Raw genomic sequence first — 26,317 nt, 5'->3', positions numbered from 1 at the left:
CTAGATAGATAGCATTGCATTACATTACATTACATGGCAATGCAATGCACAGTTGCTGAAGTTGAACCAAAATGAGCTTGTCATCTGGCTTCTGCAACTTTTAACATGAAAAATCCAATGAGGAGAAGAAAAGCAAAGCCAAAGAGTCCATCCCAAAATCCGACAAACAAGCAAAATGAACAAAAAGCATTGAATTCAATTCTTTCTGATTTTAGAAACTGCATTAAAGAAGGGGTGCACTGGTCCTGGAGATACTGCAATAACAGGTCAATGCGTGGAGTGGACAGAGCAAGCTCTTTTTCCATCTCCCTGTTCTAAAAATCCATTTAATATATGGTCCCCAGATAGGGGACGTATCAGATATTAAACTGATAAGAACAGATACTACACTTGATCTTAGCCAAAAGGCCGAGAAGCGATAACCAGAATTGGTTTCCGACTACGGTGCCACCCAAGGATTCTGAAAAGTCCATTTGTGGAGATGGCCACCTGGACTCCCGTTAAGAAGACATGCTGTCAACCTCTAGATCCCTCACATGCCTGCACTTTTCGGCTTGCTGCTGCTGCAATCCACGCGTTTTAGATCTGCATAACTCCACCTCTTTTAGCACAGTACCCTCAACCCCCGGCTGTTCCCACCCACCTCAACACCGTTGGAAGTGAGGAGAACCAATTAAGGCGGGGGGGGGGTGGAACGAGCAGCTGTCTACCCTTAGCAGGAGGGTTGCTGATTAATTACCTCTCCTGCTGCTGCTGCTGCTGGCTGTCCAGCAGCAGACTGAAGGTGGCTGCTGCTGTGCGCAGGTATATAAAGGCTCAGAGCCTATTATGACACGCGCAGCCAGCGTTCCATTGCCACATTCCGTCTACTGCAGGCGGGATACCTGGATGGCTGAATGTCACTGAGAAGCTCACAGAGACCGCCATAAGCAACAGTTTAAAAGAATGCCACAGACTAATCAACCAAACTTTTTGGGTTGGTTTCTCTTTTATAGTCTGCAGGCATTAAATGAAAGAAGTCAGTGTTCCAGCAGAGGGAGACAACGTTTCAGAAAAGGCATTGTAGCAAACCAAAAAAGAAATTTTAAGCGCAGCAGAGTAACCAGCTCACATACCTGTTAGCTCAGGTGAGTTTAAAAGGCTGCTGTTGATAACAAGGGCATTTGCTAAATAGATGGTGTGTGTGCAACAATATACTGAAAGGTCAATTATATTGTGCAGCTTATCTCACCACCTGTAGTTATTTAGGTGAAAGCTCCAAAATGCTTGCCTAATATGTCTGTTTATCCAAAAGGAAGGATAGAGGGAGAGCTAGATAGATATCATTGCATTACATTACATTACATGGCAATGCAATGCACAGTTGCTGAAGTTGAACCAAAATGAGCTTGTCATCTGGCTTCTGCAACTTTTAACATGAAAAATCCAATGAGGAGAAGAAAAGCAAAGCCAAAGAGTCCATCCCAAAATCCGACAAACAAGCAAAATGAACAAAAAGCATTGAATTCAATTCTTTCTGATTTTAGAAACTGCATTAAAGAAGGGGTGCACCGGTCCTGGAGATACTGCAATACCAGGTCAATGCGTGGAGTGGACAGAGCAAGCTCTTTTTCCATCTCCCTGTTCTAAAAATCCATTTAATATATGGTCCCCAGATAGGGGACGTATCAGATATTAAACTGATAAGAACAGATACTACACTTGATCTTAGCCAAAAGGCCGAGAAGCGATAACCAGAATTGGTTTCCGACTACGGTGCCACCCAAGGATTCTGAAAAGTCCATTTGTGGAGATGGCCACCTGGACTCCCGTTAAGAAGACATGCTGTCAACCTCTAGATCCCTCACATGCCTGCACTTTTCGGCTTGCTGCTGCTGCAATCCACGCGTTTTAGATCTGCATAACTCCACCTCTTTTAGCACAGTACCCTCAACCCCCGGCTGTTCCCACCCGCCTCAACACCGTTGGAAGGGAGGAGAACCAATTAAGGCGGGGGGGGGTGGAACGAGCAGCTGTCTACCCTTAGCAGGAGGGTTGCTGATTAATTACCTCTCCTGCTGCTGCTGCTGCTGGCTGTCCAGCAGCAGACTGAAGGTGGCTGCTGCTGTGCGCAGGTATATAAAGGCTCAGAGCCTATTATGACACGCGCAGCCAGCGTTCCATTGCCACATTCCGTCTACTGCAGGCGGGATACCTGGATGGCTGAATGTCACTGAGAAGCTCACAGAGACCGCCATAAGCAACAGTTTAAAAGAATGCCACAGACTAATCAACCAAACTTTTTGGGTTGGTTTCTCTTTTATAGTCTGCAGGCATTAAATGAAAGAAGTCAGTGTTCCAGCAGAGGGAGACAACGTTTCAGAAAAGGCATTGTAGCAAACCAAAAAAGAAATTTTAAGCGCAGCAGAGTAACCAGCTCACATACCTGTTAGCTCAGGTGAGTTTAAAAGGCTGCTGTTGATAACAAGGGCATTTGCTAAATAGATGGTGTGTGTGCAACAATATACTGAAAGGTCAATTATATTGTGCAGCTTATCTCACCACCTGTAGTTATTTAGGTGAAAGCTCCAAAATGCTTGCCTAATATGTCTGTTTATCCAAAAGGAAGTATAGAGGGAGAGCTAGATAGATAGCATTGCATTACATTACATTACATGGCAATGCAATGCACAGTTGCTGAAGTTGAACCAAAATGAGCTTGTCATCTGGCTTCTGCAACTTTTAACATGAAAAATCCAATGAGGAGAAGAAAAGCAAAGCCAAAGAGTCCATCCCAAAATCCGACAAACAAGCAAAATGAACAAAAAGCATTGAATTCAATTCTTTCTGATTTTAGAAACTGCATTAAAGAAGGGGTGCACCGGTCCTGGAGATACTGCAATACCAGGTCAATGCGTGGAGTGGACAGAGCAAGCTCTTTTTCCATCTCCCTGTTCTAAAAATCCATTTAATATATGGTCCCCAGATAGGGGACGTATCAGATATTAAACTGATAAGAACAGATACTACACTTGATCTTAGCCAAAAGGCCGAGAAGCGATAACCAGAATTGGTTTCCGACTACGGTGCCACCCAAGGATTCTGAAAAGTCCATTTGTGGAGATGGCCACCTGGACTCCCGTTAAGAAGACATGCTGTCAACCTCTAGATCCCTCACATGCCTGCACTTTTCGGCTTGCTGCTGCTGCAATCCACGCGTTTTAGATCTGCATAACTCCACCTCTTTTAGCACAGTACCCTCAACCCCCGGCTGTTCCCACCCGCCTCAACACCGTTGGAAGGGAGGAGAACCAATTAAGGCGGGGGGGGGGAGGGTGGAACGAGCAGCTGTCTACCCTTAGCAGGAGGGTTGCTGATTAATTACCTCTCCTGCTGCTGCTGCTGCTGGCTGTCCAGCAGCAGACTGAAGGTGGCTGCTGCTGTGCGCAGGTATATAAAGGCTCAGAGCCTATTATGACACGCGCAGCCAGCGTTCCATTGCCACATTCCGTCTACTGCAGGCGGGATACCTGGATGGCTGAATGTCACTGAGAAGCTCACAGAGACCGCCATAAGCAACAGTTTAAAAGAATGCCACAGACTAATCAACCAAACTTTTTGGGTTGGTTTCTCTTTTATAGTCTGCAGGCATTAAATGAAAGAAGTCAGTGTTCCAGCAGAGGGAGACAACGTTTCAGAAAAGGCATTGTAGCAAACCAAAAAAGAAATTTTAAGCGCAGCAGAGTAACCAGCTCACATACCTGTTAGCTCAGGTGAGTTTAAAAGGCTGCTGTTGATAACAAGGGCATTTGCTAAATAGATGGTGTGTGTGCAACAATATACTGAAAGGTCAATTATATTGTGCAGCTTATCTCACCACCTGTAGTTATTTAGGTGAAAGCTCCAAAATGCTTGCCTAATATGTCTGTTTATCCAAAAGGAAGTATAGAGGGAGAGCTAGATAGATAGCATTGCATTACATTACATTACATGGCAATGCAATGCACAGTTGCTGAAGTTGAACCAAAATGAGCTTGTCATCTGGCTTCTGCAACTTTTAACATGAAAAATCCAATGAGAAGAAGAAAAGCAAAGCCAAAGAGTCCATCCCAAAATCCGACAAACAAGCAAAATGAACAAAAAGCATTGAATTCAATTCTTTCTGATTTTAGAAACTGCATTAAAGAAGGGGTGCACCGGTCCTGGAGATACTGCAATACCAGGTCAATGCGTGGAGTGGACAGAGCAAGCTCTTTTTCCATCTCCCTGTTCTAAAAATCCATTTAATATATGGTCCCCAGATAGGGGACGTATCAGATATTAAACTGATAAGAACAGATACTACACTTGATCTTAGCCAAAAGGCCGAGAAGCGATAACCAGAATTGGTTTCCGACTACGGTGCCACCCAAGGATTCTGAAAAGTCCATTTGTGGAGATGGCCACCTGGACTCCCGTTAAGAAGACATGCTGTCAACCTCTAGATCCCTCACATGCCTGCACTTTTCGGCTTGCTGCTGCTGCAATCCACGCGTTTTAGATCTGCATAACTCCACCTCTTTTAGCACAGTACCCTCAACCCCCGGCTGTTCCCACCCGCCTCAACACCGTTGGAAGGGAGGAGAACCAATTAAGGCGGGGGAGGGGGGAGGGTGGAACGAGCAGCTGTCTACCCTTAGCAGGAGGGTTGCTGATTAATTACCTCTCCTGCTGCTGCTGTTGCTGGCTGTCCAGCAGCAGACTGAAGGTGGCTGCTGCTGTGCGCAGGTATATAAAGGCTCAGAGCCTATTATGACACGCGCAGCCAGCGTTCCATTGCCACATTCCGTCTACTGCAGGCGGGATACCTGGATGGCTGAATGTCACTGAGAAGCTCACAGAGACCGCCATAAGCAACAGTTTAAAAGAATGCCACAGACTAATCAACCAAACTTTTTGGGTTGGTTTCTCTTTTATAGTCTGCAGGCATTAAATGAAAGAAGTCAGTGTTCCAGCAGAGGGAGACAACGTTTCAGAAAAGGCATTGTAGCAAACCAAAAAAGAAATTTTAAGCGCAGCAGAGTAACCAGCTCACATACCTGTTAGCTCAGGTGAGTTTAAAAGGCTGCTGTTGATAACAAGGGCATTTGCTAAATAGATGGTGTGTGTGCAACAATATACTGAAAGGTCAATTATATTGTGCAGCTTATCTCACCACCTGTAGTTATTTAGGTGAAAGCTCCAAAATGCTTGCCTAATATGTCTGTTTATCCAAAAGGAAGTATAGAGGGAGAGCTAGATAGATAGCATTGCATTACATTACATTACATGGCAATGCAATGCACAGTTGCTGAAGTTGAACCAAAATTAGCTTGTCATCTGGCTTCTGCAACTTTTAACATGAAAAATCCAATGAGGAGAAGAAAAGCAAAGCCAAAGAGTCCATCCCAAAATCCGACAAACAAGCAAAATGAACAAAAAGCATTGAATTCAATTCTTTCTGATTTTAGAAACTGCATTAAAGAAGGGGTGCACCGGTCCTGGAGATACTGCAATACCAGGTCAATGCGTGGAGTGGACAGAGCAAGCTCTTTTTCCATCTCCCTGTTCTAAAAATCCATTTAATATATGGTCCCCAGATAGGGGACGTATCAGATATTAAACTGACAAGAACAGATACTACACTTGATCTTAGCCAAAAGGCCGAGAAGCGATAACCAGAATTGGTTTCCGACTACGGTGCCACCCAAGGATTCTGAAAAGTCCATTTGTGGAGATGGCCACCTGGACTCCCGTTAAGAAGACATGCTGTCAACCTCTAGATCCCTCACATGCCTGCACTTTTCGGCTTGCTGCTGCTGCAATCCACGCGTTTTAGATCTGCATAACTCCACCTCTTTTAGCACAGTACCCTCAACCCCCGGCTGTTCCCACCCGCCTCAACACCGTTGGAAGGGAGGAGAACCAATTAAGGCGGGGGGGGGTGGAACGAGCAGCTGTCTACCCTTAGCAGGAGGGTTGCTGATTAATTACCTCTCCTGCTGCTGCTGCTGCTGGCTGTCCAGCAGCAGACTGAAGGTGGCTGCTGCTGTGCGCAGGTATATAAAGGCTCAGAGCCTATTATGACACGCGCAGCCAGCGTTCCATTGCCACATTCCGTCTACTGCAGGCGGGATACCTGGATGGCTGAATGTCACTGAGAAGCTCACAGAGACCGCCATAAGCAACAGTTTAAAAGAATGCCACAGACTAATCAACCAAACTTTTTGGGTTGGTTTCTCTTTTATAGTCTGCAGGCATTAAATGAAAGAAGTCAGTGTTCCAGCAGAGGGAGACAACGTTTCAGAAAAGGCATTGTAGCAAACCAAAAAAGAAATTTTAAGCGCAGCAGAGTAACCAGCTCACATACCTGTTAGCTCAGGTGAGTTTAAAAGGCTGCTGTTGATAACAAGGGCATTTGCTAAATAGATGGTGTGTGTGCAACAATATACTGAAAGGTCAATTATATTGTGCAGCTTATCTCACCACCTGTAGTTATTTAGGTGAAAGCTCCAAAATGCTTGCCTAATATGTCTGTTTATCCAAAAGGAAGTATAGAGGGAGAGCTAGATAGATAGCATTGCATTACATTACATTACATGGCAATGCAATGCACAGTTGCTGAAGTTGAACCAAAATGAGCTTGTCATCTGGCTTCTGCAACTTTTAACATGAAAAATCCAATGAGGAGAAGAAAAGCAAAGCCAAAGAGTCCATCCCAAAATCCGACAAACAAGCAAAATGAACAAAAAGCATTGAATTCAATTCTTTCTGATTTTAGAAACTGCATTAAAGAAGGGGTGCACCGGTCCTGGAGATACTGCAATACCAGGTCAATGCGTGGAGTGGACAGAGCAAGCTCTTTTTCCATCTCCCTGTTCTAAAAATCCATTTAATATATGGTCCCCAGATAGGGGACGTATCAGATATTAAACTGATAAGAACAGATACTACACTTGATCTTAGCCAAAAGGCCGAGAAGCGATAACCAGAATTGGTTTCCGACTACGGTGCCACCCAAGGATTCTGAAAAGTCCATTTGTGGAGATGGCCACCTGGACTCCCGTTAAGAAGACATGCTGTCAACCTCTAGATCCCTCACATGCCTGCACTTTTCGGCTTGCTGCTGCTGCAATCCACGCGTTTTAGATCTGCATAACTCCACCTCTTTTAGCACAGTACCCTCAACCCCCGGCTGTTCCCACCCGCCTCAACACCGTTGGAAGGGAGGAGAACCAATTAAGGCGGGGGAGGGGGGAGGGTGGAACGAGCAGCTGTCTACCCTTAGCAGGAGGGTTGCTGATTAATTACCTCTCCTGCTGCTGCTGTTGCTGGCTGTCCAGCAGCAGACTGAAGGTGGCTGCTGCTGTGCGCAGGTATATAAAGGCTCAGAGCCTATTATGACACGCGCAGCCAGCGTTCCATTGCCACATTCCGTCTACTGCAGGCGGGATACCTGGATGGCTGAATGTCACTGAGAAGCTCACAGAGACCGCCATAAGCAACAGTTTAAAAGAATGCCACAGACTAATCAACCAAACTTTTTGGGTTGGTTTCTCTTTTATAGTCTGCAGGCATTAAATGAAAGAAGTCAGTGTTCCAGCAGAGGGAGACAACGTTTCAGAAAAGGCATTGTAGCAAACCAAAAAAGAAATTTTAAGCGCAGCAGAGTAACCAGCTCACATACCTGTTAGCTCAGGTGAGTTTAAAAGGCTGCTGTTGATAACAAGGGCATTTGCTAAATAGATGGTGTGTGTGCAACAATATACTGAAAGGTCAATTATATTGTGCAGCTTATCTCACCACCTGTAGTTATTTAGGTGAAAGCTCCAAAATGCTTGCCTAATATGTCTGTTTATCCAAAAGGAAGTATAGAGGGAGAGCTAGATAGATAGCATTGCATTACATTACATTACATGGCAATGCAATGCACAGTTGCTGAAGTTGAACCAAAATGAGCTTGTCATCTGGCTTCTGCAACTTTTAACATGAAAAATCCAATGAGGAGAAGAAAAGCAAAGCCAAAGAGTCCATCCCAAAATCCGACAAACAAGCAAAATGAACAAAAAGCATTGAATTCAATTCTTTCTGATTTTAGAAACTGCATTAAAGAAGGGGTGCACCGGTCCTGGAGATACTGCAATACCAGGTCAATGCGTGGAGTGGACAGAGCAAGCTCTTTTTCCATCTCCCTGTTCTAAAAATCCATTTAATATATGGTCCCCAGATAGGGGACGTATCAGATATTAAACTGATAAGAACAGATACTACACTTGATCTTAGCCAAAAGGCCGAGAAGCGATAACCAGAATTGGTTTCCGACTACGGTGCCACCCAAGGATTCTGAAAAGTCCATTTGTGGAGATGGCCACCTGGACTCCCGTTAAGAAGACATGCTGTCAACCTCTAGATCCCTCACATGCCTGCACTTTTCGGCTTGCTGCTGCAATCCACGCGTTTTAGATCTGCATAACTCCACCTCTTTTAGCACAGTACCCTCAACCCCCGGCTGTTCCCACCCGCCTCAACACCGTTGGAAGGGAGGAGAACCAATTAAGGCGGGGGGGGGGGGGGTGGAACGAGCAGCTGTCTACCCTTAGCAGGAGGGTTGCTGATTAATTACCTCTCCTGCTGCTGCTGGCTGTCCAGCAGCAGACTGAAGGTGGCTGCTGCTGTGCGCAGGTATATAAAGGCTCAGAGCCTATTATGACACGCGCAGCCAGCGTTCCATTGCCACATTCCGTCTACTGCAGGCGGGATACCTGGATGGCTGAATGTCACTGAGAAGCTCACAGAGACCGCCATAAGCAACAGTTTAAAAGAATGCCACAGACTAATCAACCAAACTTTTTGGGTTGGTTTCTCTTTTATAGTCTGCAGGCATTAAATGAAAGAAGTCAGTGTTCCAGCAGAGGGAGACAACGTTTCAGAAAAGGCATTGTAGCAAACCAAAAAAGAAATTTTAAGCGCAGCAGAGTAACCAGCTCACATACCTGTTAGCTCAGGTGAGTTTAAAAGGCTGCTGTTGATAACAAGGGCATTTGCTAAATAGATGGTGTGTGTGCAACAATATACTGAAAGGTCAATTATATTGTGCAGCTTATCTCACCACCTGTAGTTATTTAGGTGAAAGCTCCAAAATGCTTGCCTAATATGTCTGTTTATCCAAAAGGAAGTATAGAGGGAGAGCTAGATAGATAGCATTGCATTACATTACATTACATGGCAATGCAATGCACAGTTGCTGAAGTTGAACCAAAATGAGCTTGTCATCTGGCTTCTGCAACTTTTAACATGAAAAATCCAATGAGGAGAAGAAAAGCAAAGCCAAAGAGTCCATCCCAAAATCCGACAAACAAGCAAAATGAACAAAAAGCATTGAATTCAATTCTTTCTGATTTTAGAAACTGCATTAAAGAAGGGGTGCACCGGTCCTGGAGATACTGCAATACCAGGTCAATGCGTGGAGTGGACAGAGCAAGCTCTTTTTCCATCTCCCTGTTCTAAAAATCCATTTAATATATGGTCCCCAGATAGGGGACGTATCAGATATTAAACTGATAAGAACAGATACTACACTTGATCTTAGCCAAAAGGCCGAGAAGCGATAACCAGAATTGGTTTCCGACTACGGTGCCACCCAAGGATTCTGAAAAGTCCATTTGTGGAGATGGCCACCTGGACTCCCGTTAAGAAGACATGCTGTCAACCTCTAGATCCCTCACATGCCTGCACTTTTCGGCTTGCTGCTGCTGCAATCCACGCGTTTTAGATCTGCATAACTCCACCTCTTTTAGCACAGTACCCTCAACCCCCGGCTGTTCCCACCCGCCTTAACACCGTTGGAAGGGAGGAGAACCAATTAAGGCGGGGGGGGGGGTGGAACGAGCAGCTGTCTACCCTTAGCAGGAGGGTTGCTGATTAATTACCTCTCCTGCTGCTGCTGCTGCTGGCTGTCCAGCAGCAGACTGAAGGTGGCTGCTGCTGTGCGCAGGTATATAAAGGCTCAGAGCCTATTATGACACGCGCAGCCAGCGTTCCATTGCCACATTCCGTCTACTGCAGGCGGGATACCTGGATGGCTGAATGTCACTGAGAAGCTCACAGAGACCGCCATAAGCAACAGTTTAAAAGAATGCCACAGACTAATCAACCAAACTTTTTGGGTTGGTTTCTCTTTTATAGTCTGCAGGCATTAAATGAAAGAAGTCAGTGTTCCAGCAGAGGGAGACAACGTTTCAGAAAAGGCATTGTAGCAAACCAAAAAAGAAATTTTAAGCGCAGCAGAGTAACCAGCTCACATACCTGTTAGCTCAGGTGAGTTTAAAAGGCTGCTGTTGATAACAAGGGCATTTGCTAAATAGATGGTGTGTGTGCAACAATATACTGAAAGGTCAATTATATTGTGCAGCTTATCTCACCACCTGTAGTTATTTAGGTGAAAGCTCCAAAATGCTTGCCTAATATGTCTGTTTATCCAAAAGGAAGTATAGAGGGAGAGCTAGATAGATAGCATTGCATTACATTACATTACATGGCAATGCAATGCACAGTTGCTGAAGTTGAACCAAAATGAGCTTGTCATCTGGCTTCTGCAACTTTTAACATGAAAAATCCAATGAGGAGAAGAAAAGCAAAGCCAAAGAGTCCATCCCAAAATCCGACAAACAAGCAAAATGAACAAAAAGCATTGAATTCAATTCTTTCTGATTTTAGAAACTGCATTAAAGAAGGGGTGCACCGGTCCTGGAGATACTGCAATACCAGGTCAATGCGTGGAGTGGACAGAGCAAGCTCTTTTTCCATCTCCCTGTTCTAAAAATCCATTTAATATATGGTCCCCAGATAGGGGACGTATCAGATATTAAACTGATAAGAACAGATACTACACTTGATCTTAGCCAAAAGGCCGAGAAGCGATAACCAGAATTGGTTTCCGACTACGGTGCCACCCAAGGATTCTGAAAAGTCCATTTGTGGAGATGGCCACCTGGACTCCCGTTAAGAAGACATGCTGTCAACCTCTAGATCCCTCACATGCCTGCACTTTTCGGCTTGCTGCTGCTGCAATCCACGCGTTTTAGATCTGCATAACTCCACCTCTTTTAGCACAGTACCCTCAACCCCCGGCTGTTCCCACCCGCCTCAACACCGTTGGAAGGGAGGAGAACCAATTAAGGCGGGGGGGGGGTGGAACGAGCAGCTGTCTACCCTTAGCAGGAGGGTTGCTGATTAATTACCTCTCCTGCTGCTGCTGCTGGCTGTCCAGCAGCAGACTGAAGGTGGCTGCTGCTGTGCGCAGGTATATAAAGGCTCAGAGCCTATTATGACACGCGCAGCCAGCGTTCCATTGCCACATTCCGTCTACTGCAGGCGGGATACCTGGATGGCTGAATGTCACTGAGAAGCTCACAGAGACCGCCATAAGCAACAGTTTAAAAGAATGCCACAGACTAATCAACCAAACTTTTTGGGTTGGTTTCTCTTTTATAGTCTGCAGGCATTAAATGAAAGAAGTCAGTGTTCCAGCAGAGGGAGACAACGTTTCAGAAAAGGCATTGTAGCAAACCAAAAAAGAAATTTTTAGCGCAGCAGAGTAACCAGCTCACATACCTGTTAGCTCAGGTGAGTTTAAAAGGCTGCTGTTGATAACAAGGGCATTTGCTAAATAGATGGTGTGTGTGCAACAATATACTGAAAGGTCAATTATATTGTGCAGCTTATCTCACCACCTGTAGTTATTTAGGTGAAAGCTCCAAAATGCTTGCCTAATATGTCTGTTTATCCAAAAGGAAGTATAGAGGGAGAGCTAGATAGATAGCATTGCATTACATTACATTACATGGCAATGCAATGCACAGTTGCTGAAGTTGAACCAAAATGAGCTTGTCATCTGGCTTCTGCAACTTTTAACATGAAAAATCCAATGAGGAGAAGAAAAGCAAAGCCAAAGAGTCCATCCCAAAATCCGACAAACAAGCAAAATGAACAAAAAGCATTGAATTCAATTCTTTCTGATTTTAGAAACTGCATTAAAGAAGGGGTGCACCGGTCCTGGAGATACTGCAATACCAGGTCAATGCGTGGAGTGGACAGAGCAAGCTCTTTTTCCATCTCCCTGTTCTAAAAATCCATTTAATATATGGTCCCCAGATAGGGGACGTATCAGATATTAAACTGATAAGAACAGATACTACACTTGATCTTAGCCAAAAGGCCGAGAAGCGATAACCAGAATTGGTTTCCGACTACGGTGCCACCCAAGGATTCTGAAAAGTCCATTTGTGGAGATGGCCACCTGGACTCCCGTTAAGAAGACATGCTGTCAACCTCTAGATCCCTCACATGCCTGCACTTTTCGGCTTGCTGCTGCTGCAATCCACGCGTTTTAGATCTGCATAACTCCACCTCTTTTAGCACAGTACCCTCAACCCCCGGCTGTTCCCACCCGCCTCAACACCGTTGGAAGGGAGGAGAACCAATTAAGGCGGGGGGGGGGTGGAACGAGCAGCTGTCTACCCTTAGCAGGAGGGTTGCTGATTAATTACCTCTCCTGCTGCTGCTGCTGCTGGCTGTCCAGCAGCAGACTGAAGGTGGCTGCTGCTGTGCGCAGGTATATAAAGGCTCAGAGCCTATTATGACACGCGCAGACAGCGTTCCATTGCCACATTCCGTCTACTGCAGGCGGGATACCTGGATGGCTGAATGTCACTGAGAAGCTCACAGAGACCGCCATAAGCAACAGTTTAAAAGAATGCCACAGACTAATCAACCAAACTTTTTGGGTTGGTTTCTCTTTTATAGTCTGCAGGCATTAAATGAAAGAAGTCAGTGTTCCAGCAGAGGGAGACAACGTTTCAGAAAAGGCATTGTAGCAAACCAAAAAAGAAATTTTAAGCGCAGCAGAGTAACCAGCTCACATACCTGTTAGCTCAGGTGAGTTTAAAAGGCTGCTGTTGATAACAAGGGCATTTGCTAAATAGATGGTGTGTGTGCAACAATATACTGAAAGGTCAATTATATTGTGCAGCTTATCTCACCACCTGTAGTTATTTAGGTGAAAGCTCCAAAATGCTTGCCTAATATGTCTGTTTATCCAAAAGGAAGTATAGAGGGAGAGCTAGATAGATAGCATTGCATTACATTACATTACATGGCAATGCAATGCACAGTTGCTGAAGTTGAACCAAAATGAGCTTGTCATCTGGCTTCTGCAACTTTTAACATGAAAAATCCAATGAGGAGAAGAAAAGCAAAGCCAAAGAGTCCATCCCAAAATCCGACAAACAAGCAAAATGAACAAAAAGCATTGAATTCAATTCTTTCTGATTTTAGAAACTGCATTAAAGAAGGGGTGCACCGGTCCTGGAGATACTGCAATACCAGGTCAATGCATGGAGTGGACAGAGCAAGCTCTTTTTCCATCTCCCTGTTCTAAAAATCCATTTAATATATGGTCCCCAGATAGGGGACGTATCAGATATTAAACTGATAAGAACAGATACTACACTTGATCTTAGCCAAAAGGCCGAGAAGCGATAACCAGAATTGGTTTCCGACTACGGTGCCACCCAAGGATTCTGAAAAGTCCATTTGTGGAGATGGCCACCTGGACTCCCGTTAAGAAGACATGCTGTCAACCTCTAGATCCCTCACATGCCTGCACTTTTCGGCTTGCTGCTGCTGCAATCCACGCGTTTTAGATCTGCATAACTCCACCTCTTTTAGCACAGTACCCTCAACCCCCGGCTGTTCCCACCCGCCTCAACACCGTTGGAAGGGAGGAGAACCAATTAAGGCGGGGGGGGGGGTGGAACGAGCAGCTGTCTACCCTTAGCAGGAGGGTTGCTGATTAATTACCTCTCCTGCTGCTGCTGCTGCTGGCTGTCCAGCAGCAGACTGAAGGTGGCTGCTGCTGTGCGCAGGTATATAAAGGCTCAGAGCCTATTATGACACGCGCAGCCAGCGTTCCATTGCCACATTCCGTCTACTGCAGGCGGGATACCTGGATGGCTGAATGTCACTGAGAAGCTCACAGAGACCGCCATAAGCAACAGTTTAAAAGAATGCCACAGACTAATCAACCAAACTTTTTGGGTTGGTTTCTCTTTTATAGTCTGCAGGCATTAAATGAAAGAAGTCAGTGTTCCAGCAGAGGGAGACAACGTTTCAGAAAAGGCATTGTAGCAAACCAAAAAAGAAATTTTAAGCGCAGCAGAGTAACCAGCTCACATACCTGTTAGCTCAGGTGAGTTTAAAAGGCTGCTGTTGATAACAAGGGCATTTGCTAAATAGATGGTGTGTGTGCAACAATATACTGAAAGGTCAATTATATTGTGCAGCTTATCTCACCACCTGTAGTTATTTAGGTGAAAGCTCCAAAATGCTTGCCTAATATGTCTGTTTATCCAAAAGGAAGTATAGAGGGAGAGCTAGATAGATAGCATTGCATTACATTACATTACATGGCAATGCAATGCACAGTTGCTGAAGTTGAACCAAAATGAGCTTGTCATCTGGCTTCTGCAACTTTTAACATGAAAAATCCAATGAGGAGAAGAAAAGCAAAGCCAAAGAGTCCATCCCAAAATCCGACAAACAAGCAAAATGAACAAAAAGCATTGAATTCAATTCTTTCTGATTTTAGAAACTGCATTAAAGAAGGGGTGCACCGGTCCTGGAGATACTGCAATACCAGGTCAATGCGTGGAGTGGACAGAGCAAGCTCTTTTTCCATCTCCCTGTTCTAAAAATCCATTTAATATATGGTCCCCAGATAGGGGACGTATCAGATATTAAACTGATAAGAACAGATACTACACTTGATCTTAGCCAAAAGGCCGAGAAGCGATAACCAGAATTGGTTTCCGACTACGGTGCCACCCAAGGATTCTGAAAAGTCCATTTGTGGAGATGGCCACCTGGACTCCCGTTAAGAAGACATGCTGTCAACCTCTAGATCCCTCACATGCCTGCACTTTTCGGCTTGCTGCTGCTGCAATCCACGCGTTTTAGATCTGCATAACTCCACCTCTTTTAGCACAGTACCCTCAACCCCCGGCTGTTCCCACCCGCCTCAACACCGTTGGAAGGGAGGAGAACCAATTAAGGCGGGGGGGGGGGTGGAACGAGCAGCTGTCTACCCTTAGCAGGAGGGTTGCTGATTAATTACCTCTCCTGCTGCTGCTGCTGCTGGCTGTCCAGCAGCAGACTGAAGGTGGCTGCTGCTGTGCGCAGGTATATAAAGGCTCAGAGCCTATTATGACACGCGCAGCCAGCGTTCCATTGCCACATTCCGTCTACTGCAGGCGGGATACCTGGATGGCTGAATGTCACTGAGAAGCTCACAGAGACCGCCATAAGCAACAGTTTAAAAGAATGCCACAGACTAATCAACCAAACTTTTTGGGTTGGTTTCTCTTTTATAGTCTGCAGGCATTAAATGAAAGAAGTCAGTGTTCCAGCAGAGGGAGACAACGTTTCAGAAAAGGCATTGTAGCAAACCAAAAAAGAAATTTTAAGCGCAGCAGAGTAACCAGCTCACATACCTGTTAGCTCAGGTGAGTTTAAAAGGCTGCTGTTGATAACAAGGGCATTTGCTAAATAGATGGTGTGTGTGCAACAATATACTGAAAGGTCAATTATATTGTGCAGCTTATCTCACCACCTGTAGTTATTTAGGTGAAAGCTCCAAAATGCTTGCCTAATATGTCTGTTTATCCAAAAGGAAGTATAGAGGGAGAGCTAGATAGATAGCATTGCATTACATTACATTACATGGCAATGCAATGCACAGTTGCTGAAGTTGAACCAAAATGAGCTTGTCATCTGGCTTCTGCAACTTTTAACATGAAAAATCCAATGAGGAGAAGAAAAGCAAAGCCAAAGAGTCCATCCCAAAATCCGACAAACAAGCAAAATGAACAAAAAGCATTGAATTCAATTCTTTCTGATTTTAGAAACTGCATTAAAGAAGGGGTGCACCGGTCCTGGAGATACTGCAATACCAGGTCAATGCGTGGAGTGGACAGAGCAAGCTCTTTTTCCATCTCCCTGTTCTAAAAATCCATTTAATATATGGTCCCCAGATAGGGGACGTATCAGATATTAAACTGATAAGAACAGATACTACACTTGATCTTAGCCAAAAGGCCGAGAAGCGATAACCAGAATTGGTTTCCGACTACGGTGCCACCCAAGGATTCTGAAAAGTCCATTTGTGGAGATGGCCACCTGGACTCCCGTTAAGAAGACATGCTGTCAACCTCTAGATCCCTCACATGCCTGCACTTTTCGGCTTGCTGCTGCTGCAATCCACGCGTTTTAGATCTGCATAACTCCACCTCTTTTAGCACAGTACCCTCAACCCCCGGCTGTTCCCACCCGCCTCAACACCGTTGGAAGGGAGGAGAACCAATTAAGGCGGGGGGGGGGGGTGGAACGAGCAGCTGTCTACCCTTAGCAGGAGGGTTGCTGATTAATTACCTCTCCTGCTGCTGCTGCTGCTGGCTGTCCAGCAGCAGACTGAAGGTGGCTGCTGCTGTGCGCAGGTATATAAAGGCTCAGAGCCTATTATGACACGCGCAGCCAGCGTTCCATTGCCACATTCCGTCTACTGCAGGCGGGATACCTGGATGGCTGAATGTCACTGAGAAGCTCACAGAGACCGCCATAAGCAACAGTTTAAAAGAATGCCACAGACTAATCAACCAAACTTTTTGGGTTGGTTTCTCTTTTATAGTCTGCAGGCATTAAATGAAAGAAGTCAGTGTTCCAGCAGAGGGAGACAACGTTTCAGAAAAGGCATTGTAGCAAACCAAAAAAGAAATTTTAAGCGCAGCAGAGTAACCAGCTCACATACCTGTTAGCTCAGGTGAGTTTAAAAGGCTGCTGTTGATAACAAGGGCATTTGCTAAATAGATGGTGTGTGTGCAACAATATACTGAAAGGTCAATTATATTGTGCAGCTTATCTCACCACCTGTAGTTATTTAGGTGAAAGCTCCAAAATGCTTGCCTAATATGTCTGTTTATCCAAAAGGAAGTATAGAGGGAGAGCTAGATAGATAGCATTGCATTACATTACATTGCAATGCAATGCACAGTTGCTGAAGTTGAACCAAAATGAGCTTGTCATCTGGCTTCTGCAACTTTTAACATGAAAAATCCAATGAGGAGAAGAAAAGCAAAGCCAAAGAGTCCATCCCAAAATCCGACAAACAAGCAAAATGAACAAAAAGCATTGAATTCAATTCTTTCTGATTTTAGAAACTGCATTAAAGAAGGGGTGCACCGGTCCTGGAGATACTGCAATACCAGGTCAATGCGTGGAGTGGACAGAGCAAGCTCTTTTTCCATCTCCCTGTTCTAAAAATCCATTTAATATATGGTCCCCAGATAGGGGACGTATCAGATATTAAACTGATAAGAACAGATACTACACTTGATCTTAGCCAAAAGGCCGAGAAGCGATAACCAGAATTGGTTTCCGACTACGGTGCCACCCAAGGATTCTGAAAAGTCCATTTGTGGAGATGGCCACCTGGACTCCCGTTAAGAAGACATGCTGTCAACCTCTAGATCCCTCACATGCCTGCACTTTTCGGCTTGCTGCTGCTGCAATCCACGCGTTTTAGATCTGCATAACTCCACCTCTTTTAGCACAGTACCCTCAACCCCCGGCTGTTCCCACCCGCCTCAACACCGTTGGAAGGGAGGAGAACCAATTAAGGCGGGGGGGGGGGTGGAACGAGCAGCTGTCTACCCTTAGCAGGAGGGTTGCTGATTAATTACCTCTCCTGCTGCTGCTGCTGCTGGCTGTCCAGCAGCAGACTGAAGGTGGCTGCTGCTGTGTGCAGGTATATAAAGGCTCAGAGCCTATTATGACACGCGCAGCCAGCGTTCCATTGCCACATTCCGTCTACTGCAGGCGGGATACCTGGATGGCTGAATGTCACTGAGAAGCTCACAGAGACCGCCATAAGCAACAGTTTAAAAGAATGCCACAGACTAATCAACCAAACTTTTTGGGTTGGTTTCTCTTTTATAGTCTGCAGGCATTAAATGAAAGAAGTCAGTGTTCCAGCAGAGGGAGACAACGTTTCAGAAAAGGCATTGTAGCAAACCAAAAAAGAAATTTTAAGCGCAGCAGAGTAACCAGCTCACATACCTGTTAGCTCAGGTGAGTTTAAAAGGCTGCTGTTGATAACAAGGGCATTTGCTAAATAGATGGTGTGTGTGCAACAATATACTGAAAGGTCAATTATATTGTGCAGCTTATCTCACCACCTGTAGTTATTTAGGTGAAAGCTCCAAAATGCTTGCCTAATATGTCTGTTTATCCAAAAGGAAGTATAGAGGGAGAGCTAGATAGATAGCATTGCATTACATTACATTACATGGCAATGCAATGCACAGTTGCTGAAGTTGAACCAAAATGAGCTTGTCATCTGGCTTCTGCAACTTTTAACATGAAAAATCCAATGAGGAGAAGAAAAGCAAAGCCAAAGAGTCCATCCCAAAATCCGACAAACAAGCAAAATGAACAAAAAGCATTGAATTCAATTCTTTCTGATTTTAGAAATTGCATTAAAGAAGGGGTGCACCGGTCCTGGAGATACTGCAATACCAGGTCAATGCGTGGAGTGGACAGAGCAAGCTCTTTTTCCATCTCCCTGTTCTAAAAATCCATTTAATATATGGTCCCCAGATAGGGGACGTATCAGATATTAAACTGATAAGAACAGATACTACACTTGATCTTAGCCAAAAGGCCGAGAAGCGATAACCAGAATTGGTTTCCGACTACGGTGCCACCCAAGGATTCTGAAAAGTCCATTTGTGGAGATGGCCACCTGGACTCCCGTTAAGAAGACATGCTGTCAACCTCTAGATCCCTCACATGCCTGCACTTTTCGGCTTGCTGCTGCTGCAATCCACGCGTTTTAGATCTGCATAACTCCACCTCTTTTAGCACAGTACCCTCAACCCCCGGCTGTTCCCACCCGCCTCAACACCGTTGGAAGGGAGGAGAACCAATTAAGGCGGGGGGGGGGGTGGAACGAGCAGCTGTCTACCCTTAGCAGGAGGGTTGCTGATTAATTACCTCTCCTGCTGCTGCTGCTGCTGGCTGTCCAGCAGCAGACTGAAGGTGGCTGCTGCTGTGCGCAGGTATATAAAGGCTCAGAGCCTATTATGACACGCGCAGCCAGCGTTCCATTGCCACATTCCGTCTACTGCAGGCGGGATACCTGGATGGCTGAATGTCACTGAGAAGCTCACAGAGACCGCCATAAGCAACAGTTTAAAAGAATGCCACAGACTAATCAACCAAACTTTTTGGGTTGGTTTCTCTTTTATAGTCTGCAGGCATTAAATGAAAGAAGTCAGTGTTCCAGCAGAGGGAGACAACGTTTCAGAAAAGGCATTGTAGCAAACCAAAAAAGAAATTTTAAGCGCAGCAGAGTAACCAGCTCACATACCTGTTAGCTCAGGTGAGTTTAAAAGGCTGCTGTTGATAACAAGGGCATTTGCTAAATAGATGGTGTGTGTGCAACAATATACTGAAAGGTCAATTATATTGTGCAGCTTATCTCACCACCTGTAGTTATTTAGGTGAAAGCTCCAAAATGCTTGCCTAATATGTCTGTTTATCCAAAAGGAAGTATAGAGGGAGAGCTAGATAGATAGCATTGCATTACATTACATTACATGGCAATGCAATGCACAGTTGCTGAAGTTGAACCAAAATGAGCTTGTCATCTGGCTTCTGCAACTTTTAACATGAAAAATCCAATGAGGAGAAGAAAAGCAAAGCCAAAGAGTCCATCCCAAAATCCGACAAACAAGCAAAATGAACAAAAAGCATTGAATTCAATTCTTTCTGATTTTAGAAACTGCATTAAAGAAGGGGTGCACCGGTCCTGGAGATACTGCAATACCAGGTCAATGCGTGGAGTGGACAGAGCAAGCTCTTTTTCCATCTCCCTGTTCTAAAAATCCATTTAATATATGGTCCCCAGATAGGGGACGTATCAGATATTAAACTGATAAGAACAGATACTACACTTGATCTTAGCCAAAAGGCCGAGAAGCGATAACCAGAATTGGTTTCCGACTACGGTGCCACCCAAGGATTCTGAAAAGTCCATTTGTGGAGATGGCCACCTGGACTCCCGTTAAGAAGACATGCTGTCAACCTCTAGATCCCTCACATGCCTGCACTTTTCGGCTTGCTGCTGCTGCAATCCACGCGTTTTAGATCTGCATAACTCCACCTCTTTTAGCACAGTACCCTCAACCCCCGGCTGTTCCCACCCGCCTCAACACCGTTGGAAGGGAGGAGAACCAATTAAGGCGGGGGGGGGGGTGGAACGAGCAGCTGTCTACCCTTAGCAGGAGGGTTGCTGATGAATTACCTCTCCTGCTGCTGCTGCTGCTGGCTGTCCAGCAGCAGACTGAAGGTGGCTGCTGCTGTGCGCAGGTATATAAAGGCTCAGAGCCTATTATGACACGCGCAGCCAGCGTTCCATTGCCACATTCCGTCTACTGCAGGCGGGATACCTGGATGGCTGAATGTCACTGAGAACTCACAGAGACCGCCATAAGCAACAGTTTAAAAGAATGCCACAGACTAATCAACCAAACTTTTTGGGTTGGTTTCTCTTTTATAGTCTGCAGGCATTAAATGAAAGAAGTCAGTGTTCCAGCAGAGGGAGACAACGTTTCAGAAAAGGCATTGTAGCAAACCAAAAAAGAAATTTTAAGCGCAGCAGAGTAACCAGCTCACATACCTGTTAGCTCAGGTGAGTTTAAAAGGCTGCTGTTGATAACAAGGGCATTTGCTAAATAGATGGTGTGTGTGCAACAATATACTGAAAGGTCAATTATATTGTGCAGCTTATCTCACCACCTGTAGTTATTTAGGTGAAAGCTCCAAAATGCTTGCCTAATATGTCTGTTTATCCAAAAGGAAGTATAGAGGGAGAGCTAGATAGATAGCATTGCATTACATTACATTACATGGCAATGCAATGCACAGTTGCTGAAGTTGAACCAAAATGAGCTTGTCATCTGGCTTCTGCAACTTTTAACATGAAAAATCCAATGAGGAGAAGAAAAGCAAAGCCAAAGAGTCCATCCCAAAATCCGACAAACAAGCAAAATGAACAAAAAGCATTGAATTCAATTCTTTCTGATTTTAGAAACTGCATTAAAGAAGGGGTGCACCGGTCCTGGAGATACTGCAATACCAGGTCAATGCGTGGAGTGGACAGAGCAAGCTCTTTTTCCATCTCCCTGTTCTAAAAATCCATTTAATATATGGTCCCCAGATAGGGGACATATCAGATATTAAACTGATAAGAACAGATACTACACTTGATCTTAGCCAAAAGGCCGAGAAGCGATAACCAGAATTGGTTTCCGACTACGGTGCCACCCAAGGATTCTGAAAAGTCCATTTGTGGAGATGGCCACCTGGACTCCCGTTAAGAAGACATGCTGTCAACCTCTAGATCCCTCACATGCCTGCACTTTTCGGCTTGCTGCTGCTGCAATCCACGCGTTTTAGATCTGCATAACTCCACCTCTTTTAGCACAGTACCCTCAACCCCCGGCTGTTCCCACCCGCCTCAACACCGTTGGAAGGGAGGAGAACCAATTAAGGCGGGGGGGGGGTGGAACGAGCAGCTGTCTACCCTTAGCAGGAGGGTTGCTGATTAATTACCTCTCCTGCTGCTGCTGCTGCTGGCTGTCCAGCAGCAGACTGAAGGTGGCTGCTGCTGTGCGCAGGTATATAAAGGCTCAGAGCCTATTATGACACGCGCAGCCAGCGTTCCATTGCCACATTCCGTCTACTGCAGGCGGGATACCTGGATGGCTGAATGTCACTGAGAAGCTCACAGAGACCGCCATAAGCAACAGTTTAAAAGAATGCCACAGACTAATCAACCAAACTTTTTGGGTTGGTTTCTCTTTTATAGTCTGCAGGCATTAAATGAAAGAAGTCAGTGTTCCAGCAGAGGGAGACAACGTTTCAGAAAAGGCATTGTAGCAAACCAAAAAAGAAATTTTAAGCGCAGCAGAGTAACCAGCTCACATACCTGTTAGCTCAGGTGAGTTTAAAAGGCTGCTGTTGATAACAAGGGCATTTGCTAAATAGATGGTGTGTGTGCAACAATATACTGAAAGGTCAATTATATTGTGCAGCTTATCTCACCACCTGTAGTTATTTAGGTGAAAGCTCCAAAATGCTTGCCTAATATGTCTGTTTATCCAAAAGGAAGTATAGAGGGAGAGCTAGATAGATAGCATTGCATTACATTACATTACATGGCAATGCAATGCACAGTTGCTGAAGTTGAACCAAAATGAGCTTGTCATCTGGCTTCTGCAACTTTTAACATGAAAAATCCAATGAGGAGAAGAAAAGCAAAGCCAAAGAGTCCATCCCAAAATCCGACAAACAAGCAAAATGAACAAAAAGCATTGAATTCAATTCTTTCTGATTTTAGAAACTGCATTAAAGAAGGGGTGCACCGGTCCTGGAGATACTGCAATACCAGGTCAATGCGTGGAGTGGACAGAGCAAGCTCTTTTTCCATCTCCCTGTTCTAAAAATCCATTTAATATATGGTCCCCAGATAGGGGACGTATCAGATATTAAACTGATAAGAACAGATACTACACTTGATCTTAGCCAAAAGGCCGAGAAGCGATAACCAGAATTGGTTTCCGACTACGGTGCCACCCAAGGATTCTGAAAAGTCCATTTGTGGAGATGGCCACCTGGACTCCCGTTAAGAAGACATGCTGTCAACCTCTAGATCCCTCACATGCCTGCACTTTTCGGCTTGCTGCTGCTGCAATCCACGCGTTTTAGATCTGCATAACTCCACCTCTTTTAGCACAGTACCCTCAACCCCTCGCTGTTCCCACCCGCCTCAACACCGTTGGAAGGGAGGAGAACCAATTAAGGCGGGGGGGGGGTGGAACGAGCAGCTGTCTACCCTTAGCAGGAGGGTTGCTGATTAATTACCTCTCCTGCTGCTGCTGCTGCTGGCTGTCCAGCAGCAGACTGAAGGTGGCTGCTGCTGTGCGCAGGTATATAAAGGCTCAGAGCCTATTATGACACGCGCAGCCAGCGTTCCATTGCCACATTCCGTCTACTGCAGGCGGGATACCTGGATGGCTGAATGTCACTGAGAAGCTCACAGAGACCGCCATAAGCAACAGTTTAAAAGAATGCCACAGACTAATCATCCAAACTTTTTGGGTTGGTTTCTCTTTTATAGTCTGCAGGCATTAAATGAAAGAAGTCAGTGTTCCAGCAGAGGGAGACAACGTTTCAGAAAAGGCATTGTAGCAAACCAAAAAAGAAATTTTAAGCGCAGCAGAGTAACCAGCTCACATACCTGTTAGCTCAGGTGAGTTTAAAAGGCTGCTGTTGATAACAAGGGCATTTGCTAAATAGATGGTGTGTGTGCAACAATATACTGAAAGGTCAATTATATTGTGCAGCTTATCTCACCACCTGTAGTTATTTAGGTGAAAGCTCCAAAATGCTTGCCTAATATGTCTGTTTATCCAAAAGGAAGTATAGAGGGAGAGCTAGATAGATAGCATTGCATTACATTACATTACATGGCAATGCAATGCACAGTTGCTGAAGTTGAACCAAAATGAGCTTGTCATCTGGCTTCTGCAACTTTTAACATGAAAAATCCAATGAGGAGAAGAAAAGCAAAGCCAAAGAGTCCATCCCAAAATCCGACAAACAAGCAAAATGAACAAAAAGCATTGAATTCAATTCTTTCTGATTTTAGAAACTGCATTAAAGAAGGGGTGCACCGGTCCTGGAGATACTGCAATACCAGGTCAATGCGTGGAGTGGACAGAGCAAGCTCTTTTTCCATCTCCCTGTTCTAAAAATCCATTTAATATATGGTCCCCAGATAGGGGACGTATCAGATATTAAACTGATAAGAACAGATACTACACTTGATCTTAGCCAAAAGGCCGAGAAGCGATAACCAGAATTGGTTTCCGACTACGGTGCCACCCAAGGATTCTGAAAAGTCCATTTGTGGAGATGGCCACCTGGACTCCCGTTAAGAAGACATGCTGTCAACCTCTAGATCCCTCACATGCCTGCACTTTTCGTCTTGCTGCTGCTGCAATCCACGCGTTTTAGATCTGCATAACTCCACCTCTTTTAGCACAGTACCCTCAACCCCCGGCTGTTCCCACCCGCCTCAACACCGTTGGAAGGGAGGAGAACCAATTAAGGCGGGGGGGGGGGGTGGAACGAGCAGCTGTCTACCCTTAGCAGGAGGGTTGCTGATTAATTACCTCTCCTGCTGCTGCTGCTGCTGGCTGTCCAGCAGCAGACTGAAGGTGGCTGATGCTGTGTGCAGGTATATAAAGGCTCAGAGCCTATTATGACACGCGCAGCCAGCGTTCCATTGCCACATTCCGTCTACTGCAGGCGGGATACCTGGATGGCTGAATGTCACTGAGAAGCTCACAGAGACCGCCATAAGCAACAGTTTAAAAGAATGCCACAGACTAATCAACCAAACTTTTTGGGTTGGTTTCTCTTTTATAGTCTGCAGGCATTAAATGAAAGAAGTCAGTGTTCCAGCAGAGGGAGACAACGTTTCAGAAAAGGCATTGTAGCAAACCAAAAAAGAAATTTTAAGCGCAGCAGAGTAACCAGCTCACATACCTGTTAGCTCAGGTGAGTTTAAAAGGCTGCTGTTGATAACAAGGGCATTTGCTAAATAGATGGTGTGTGTGCAACAATATACTGAAAGGTCAATTATATTGTGCAGCTTATCTCACCACCTGTAGTTATTTAGGTGAAAGCTCCAAAATGCTTGCCTAATATGTCTGTTTATCCAAAAGGAAGTATAGAGGGAGAGCTAGATAGATAGCATTGCATTACATTACATTACATGGCAATGCAATGCACAGTTGCTGAAGTTGAACCAAAATGAGCTTGTCATCTGGCTTCTGCAACTTTTAACATGAAAAATCCAATGAGGAGAAGAAAAGCAAAGCCAAAGAGTCCATCCCAAAATCCGACAAACAAGCAAAATGAACAAAAAGCATTGAATTCAATTCTTTCTGATTTTAGAAACTGCATTAAAGAAGGGGTGCACCGGTCCTGGAGATACTGCAATACCAGGTCAATGCGTGGAGTGGACAGAGCAAGCTCTTTTTCCATCTCCCTGTTCTAAAAATCCATTTAATATATGGTCCCCAGATAGGGGACGTATCAGATATTAAACTGATAAGAACAGATACTACACTTGATCTTAGCCAAAAGGCCGAGAAGCGATAACCAGAATTGGTTTCCGACTACGGTGCCACCCAAGGATTCTGAAAAGTCCATTTGTGGAGATGGCCACCTGGACTCCCGTTAAGAAGACATGCTGTCAACCTCTAGATCCCTCACATGCCTGCACTTTTCGGCTTGCTGCTGCTGCAATCCACGCGTTTTAGATCTGCATAACTCCACCTCTTTTAGCACAGTACCCTCAACCCCCGGCTGTTCCCACCCGCCTCAACACCGTTGGAAGGGAGGAGAACCAATTAAGGCGGGGGGGGGGGTGGAACGAGCAGCTGTCTACCCTTAGCAGGAGGGTTGCTGATTAATTACCTCTCCTGCTGCTGCTGCTGCTGGCTGTCCAGCAGCAGACTGAAGGTGGCTGCTGCTGTGCGCAGGTATATAAAGGCTCAGAGCCTATTATGACACGCGCAGCCAGCGTTCCATTGCCACATTCCGTCTACTGCAGGCGGGATACCTGGATGGCTGAATGTCACTGAGAAGCTCACAGAGACCGCCATAAGCAACAGTTTAAAAGAATGCCACAGACTAATCAACCAAACTTTTTGGGTTGGTTTCTCTTTTATAGTCTGCAGGCATTAAATGAAAGAAGTCAGTGTTCCAGCAGAGGGAGACAACGTTTCAGAAAAGGCATTGTAGCAAACCAAAAAAGAAATTTTAAGCGCAGCAGAGTAACCAGCTCACATACCTGTTAGCTCAGGTGAGTTTAAAAGGCTGCTGTTGATAACAAGGGCATTTGCTAAATAGATGGTGTGTGTGCAACAATATACTGAAAGGTCAATTATATTGTGCAGCTTATCTCACCACCTGTAGTTATTTAGGTGAAAGCTCCAAAATGCTTGCCTAATATGTCTGTTTATCCAAAAGGAAGTATAGAGGGAGAGCTAGATAGATAGCATTGCATTACATTACATTACATGGCAATGCAATGCACAGTTGCTGAAGTTGAACCAAAATGAGCTTGTCATCT

At 45.1% G+C, this 26,317-nt stretch overlaps 20 non-coding genes across 20 annotated transcripts; all 20 read right to left on the bottom strand.

Annotated features, from left to right (window-relative positions):
• Nucleotides 1–229: 229 nt before the first annotated feature.
• Nucleotides 230–420, bottom strand: LOC141200542 (U2 spliceosomal RNA). Its single transcript, XR_012272260.1, has one exon. It is a non-coding gene; the product is annotated as a U2 spliceosomal RNA (small nuclear RNA).
• A 1,120-nt stretch (nucleotides 421–1,540) lies between these two features.
• LOC141199138 (U2 spliceosomal RNA) lies at nucleotides 1,541–1,731 on the bottom strand. The gene has a single exon (XR_012270899.1). It is a non-coding gene; the product is annotated as a U2 spliceosomal RNA (small nuclear RNA).
• Nucleotides 1,732–2,850: 1,119 nt separating this feature from the next.
• Nucleotides 2,851–3,041, bottom strand: LOC141199137 (U2 spliceosomal RNA). The gene has a single exon (XR_012270898.1). It is a non-coding gene; the product is annotated as a U2 spliceosomal RNA (small nuclear RNA).
• Nucleotides 3,042–4,165: 1,124 nt separating this feature from the next.
• Nucleotides 4,166–4,356, bottom strand: LOC141199136 (U2 spliceosomal RNA). Its single transcript, XR_012270897.1, has one exon. It is a non-coding gene; the product is annotated as a U2 spliceosomal RNA (small nuclear RNA).
• A 1,126-nt stretch (nucleotides 4,357–5,482) lies between these two features.
• On the bottom strand, nucleotides 5,483–5,673 carry LOC141200468 (U2 spliceosomal RNA). The gene has a single exon (XR_012272188.1). It is a non-coding gene; the product is annotated as a U2 spliceosomal RNA (small nuclear RNA).
• Nucleotides 5,674–6,792: 1,119 nt separating this feature from the next.
• Nucleotides 6,793–6,983, bottom strand: LOC141199135 (U2 spliceosomal RNA). The gene has a single exon (XR_012270896.1). It is a non-coding gene; the product is annotated as a U2 spliceosomal RNA (small nuclear RNA).
• A 1,126-nt stretch (nucleotides 6,984–8,109) lies between these two features.
• On the bottom strand, nucleotides 8,110–8,300 carry LOC141199134 (U2 spliceosomal RNA). The gene has a single exon (XR_012270895.1). It is a non-coding gene; the product is annotated as a U2 spliceosomal RNA (small nuclear RNA).
• Nucleotides 8,301–9,415: 1,115 nt separating this feature from the next.
• On the bottom strand, nucleotides 9,416–9,606 carry LOC141199133 (U2 spliceosomal RNA). The gene has a single exon (XR_012270894.1). It is a non-coding gene; the product is annotated as a U2 spliceosomal RNA (small nuclear RNA).
• A 1,121-nt stretch (nucleotides 9,607–10,727) lies between these two features.
• Nucleotides 10,728–10,918, bottom strand: LOC141199132 (U2 spliceosomal RNA). Its single transcript, XR_012270893.1, has one exon. It is a non-coding gene; the product is annotated as a U2 spliceosomal RNA (small nuclear RNA).
• Nucleotides 10,919–12,035: 1,117 nt separating this feature from the next.
• LOC141199131 (U2 spliceosomal RNA) lies at nucleotides 12,036–12,226 on the bottom strand. Its single transcript, XR_012270892.1, has one exon. It is a non-coding gene; the product is annotated as a U2 spliceosomal RNA (small nuclear RNA).
• A 1,120-nt stretch (nucleotides 12,227–13,346) lies between these two features.
• On the bottom strand, nucleotides 13,347–13,537 carry LOC141200265 (U2 spliceosomal RNA). The gene has a single exon (XR_012271990.1). It is a non-coding gene; the product is annotated as a U2 spliceosomal RNA (small nuclear RNA).
• A 1,121-nt stretch (nucleotides 13,538–14,658) lies between these two features.
• On the bottom strand, nucleotides 14,659–14,849 carry LOC141199129 (U2 spliceosomal RNA). Its single transcript, XR_012270890.1, has one exon. It is a non-coding gene; the product is annotated as a U2 spliceosomal RNA (small nuclear RNA).
• Nucleotides 14,850–15,970: 1,121 nt separating this feature from the next.
• LOC141199128 (U2 spliceosomal RNA) lies at nucleotides 15,971–16,161 on the bottom strand. The gene has a single exon (XR_012270889.1). It is a non-coding gene; the product is annotated as a U2 spliceosomal RNA (small nuclear RNA).
• A 1,117-nt stretch (nucleotides 16,162–17,278) lies between these two features.
• LOC141199126 (U2 spliceosomal RNA) lies at nucleotides 17,279–17,469 on the bottom strand. Its single transcript, XR_012270888.1, has one exon. It is a non-coding gene; the product is annotated as a U2 spliceosomal RNA (small nuclear RNA).
• A 1,121-nt stretch (nucleotides 17,470–18,590) lies between these two features.
• On the bottom strand, nucleotides 18,591–18,781 carry LOC141199125 (U2 spliceosomal RNA). The gene has a single exon (XR_012270887.1). It is a non-coding gene; the product is annotated as a U2 spliceosomal RNA (small nuclear RNA).
• A 1,121-nt stretch (nucleotides 18,782–19,902) lies between these two features.
• LOC141199124 (U2 spliceosomal RNA) lies at nucleotides 19,903–20,093 on the bottom strand. The gene has a single exon (XR_012270886.1). It is a non-coding gene; the product is annotated as a U2 spliceosomal RNA (small nuclear RNA).
• Nucleotides 20,094–21,213: 1,120 nt separating this feature from the next.
• Nucleotides 21,214–21,404, bottom strand: LOC141201212 (U2 spliceosomal RNA). The gene has a single exon (XR_012272781.1). It is a non-coding gene; the product is annotated as a U2 spliceosomal RNA (small nuclear RNA).
• Nucleotides 21,405–22,524: 1,120 nt separating this feature from the next.
• Nucleotides 22,525–22,715, bottom strand: LOC141199123 (U2 spliceosomal RNA). Its single transcript, XR_012270885.1, has one exon. It is a non-coding gene; the product is annotated as a U2 spliceosomal RNA (small nuclear RNA).
• Nucleotides 22,716–23,835: 1,120 nt separating this feature from the next.
• On the bottom strand, nucleotides 23,836–24,026 carry LOC141199122 (U2 spliceosomal RNA). Its single transcript, XR_012270884.1, has one exon. It is a non-coding gene; the product is annotated as a U2 spliceosomal RNA (small nuclear RNA).
• A 1,122-nt stretch (nucleotides 24,027–25,148) lies between these two features.
• LOC141199121 (U2 spliceosomal RNA) lies at nucleotides 25,149–25,339 on the bottom strand. The gene has a single exon (XR_012270883.1). It is a non-coding gene; the product is annotated as a U2 spliceosomal RNA (small nuclear RNA).
• Between the last annotated feature and the right edge of the window lie 978 nt (nucleotides 25,340–26,317).

This window comes from Phyllobates terribilis, unplaced genomic scaffold (assembly GCF_046119375.1).
Source record: "Phyllobates terribilis strain yellow unplaced genomic scaffold, ASM4611937v1 Scaffold_108__1_contigs__length_5656254, whole genome shotgun sequence".
Classification (NCBI taxonomy): Eukaryota; Metazoa; Chordata; class Amphibia; order Anura; family Dendrobatidae; genus Phyllobates; species Phyllobates terribilis.
The sequence above is the reverse complement of the archived record's forward strand: the minus strand, read 5'-3'. Positions and strand labels throughout refer to the sequence as shown.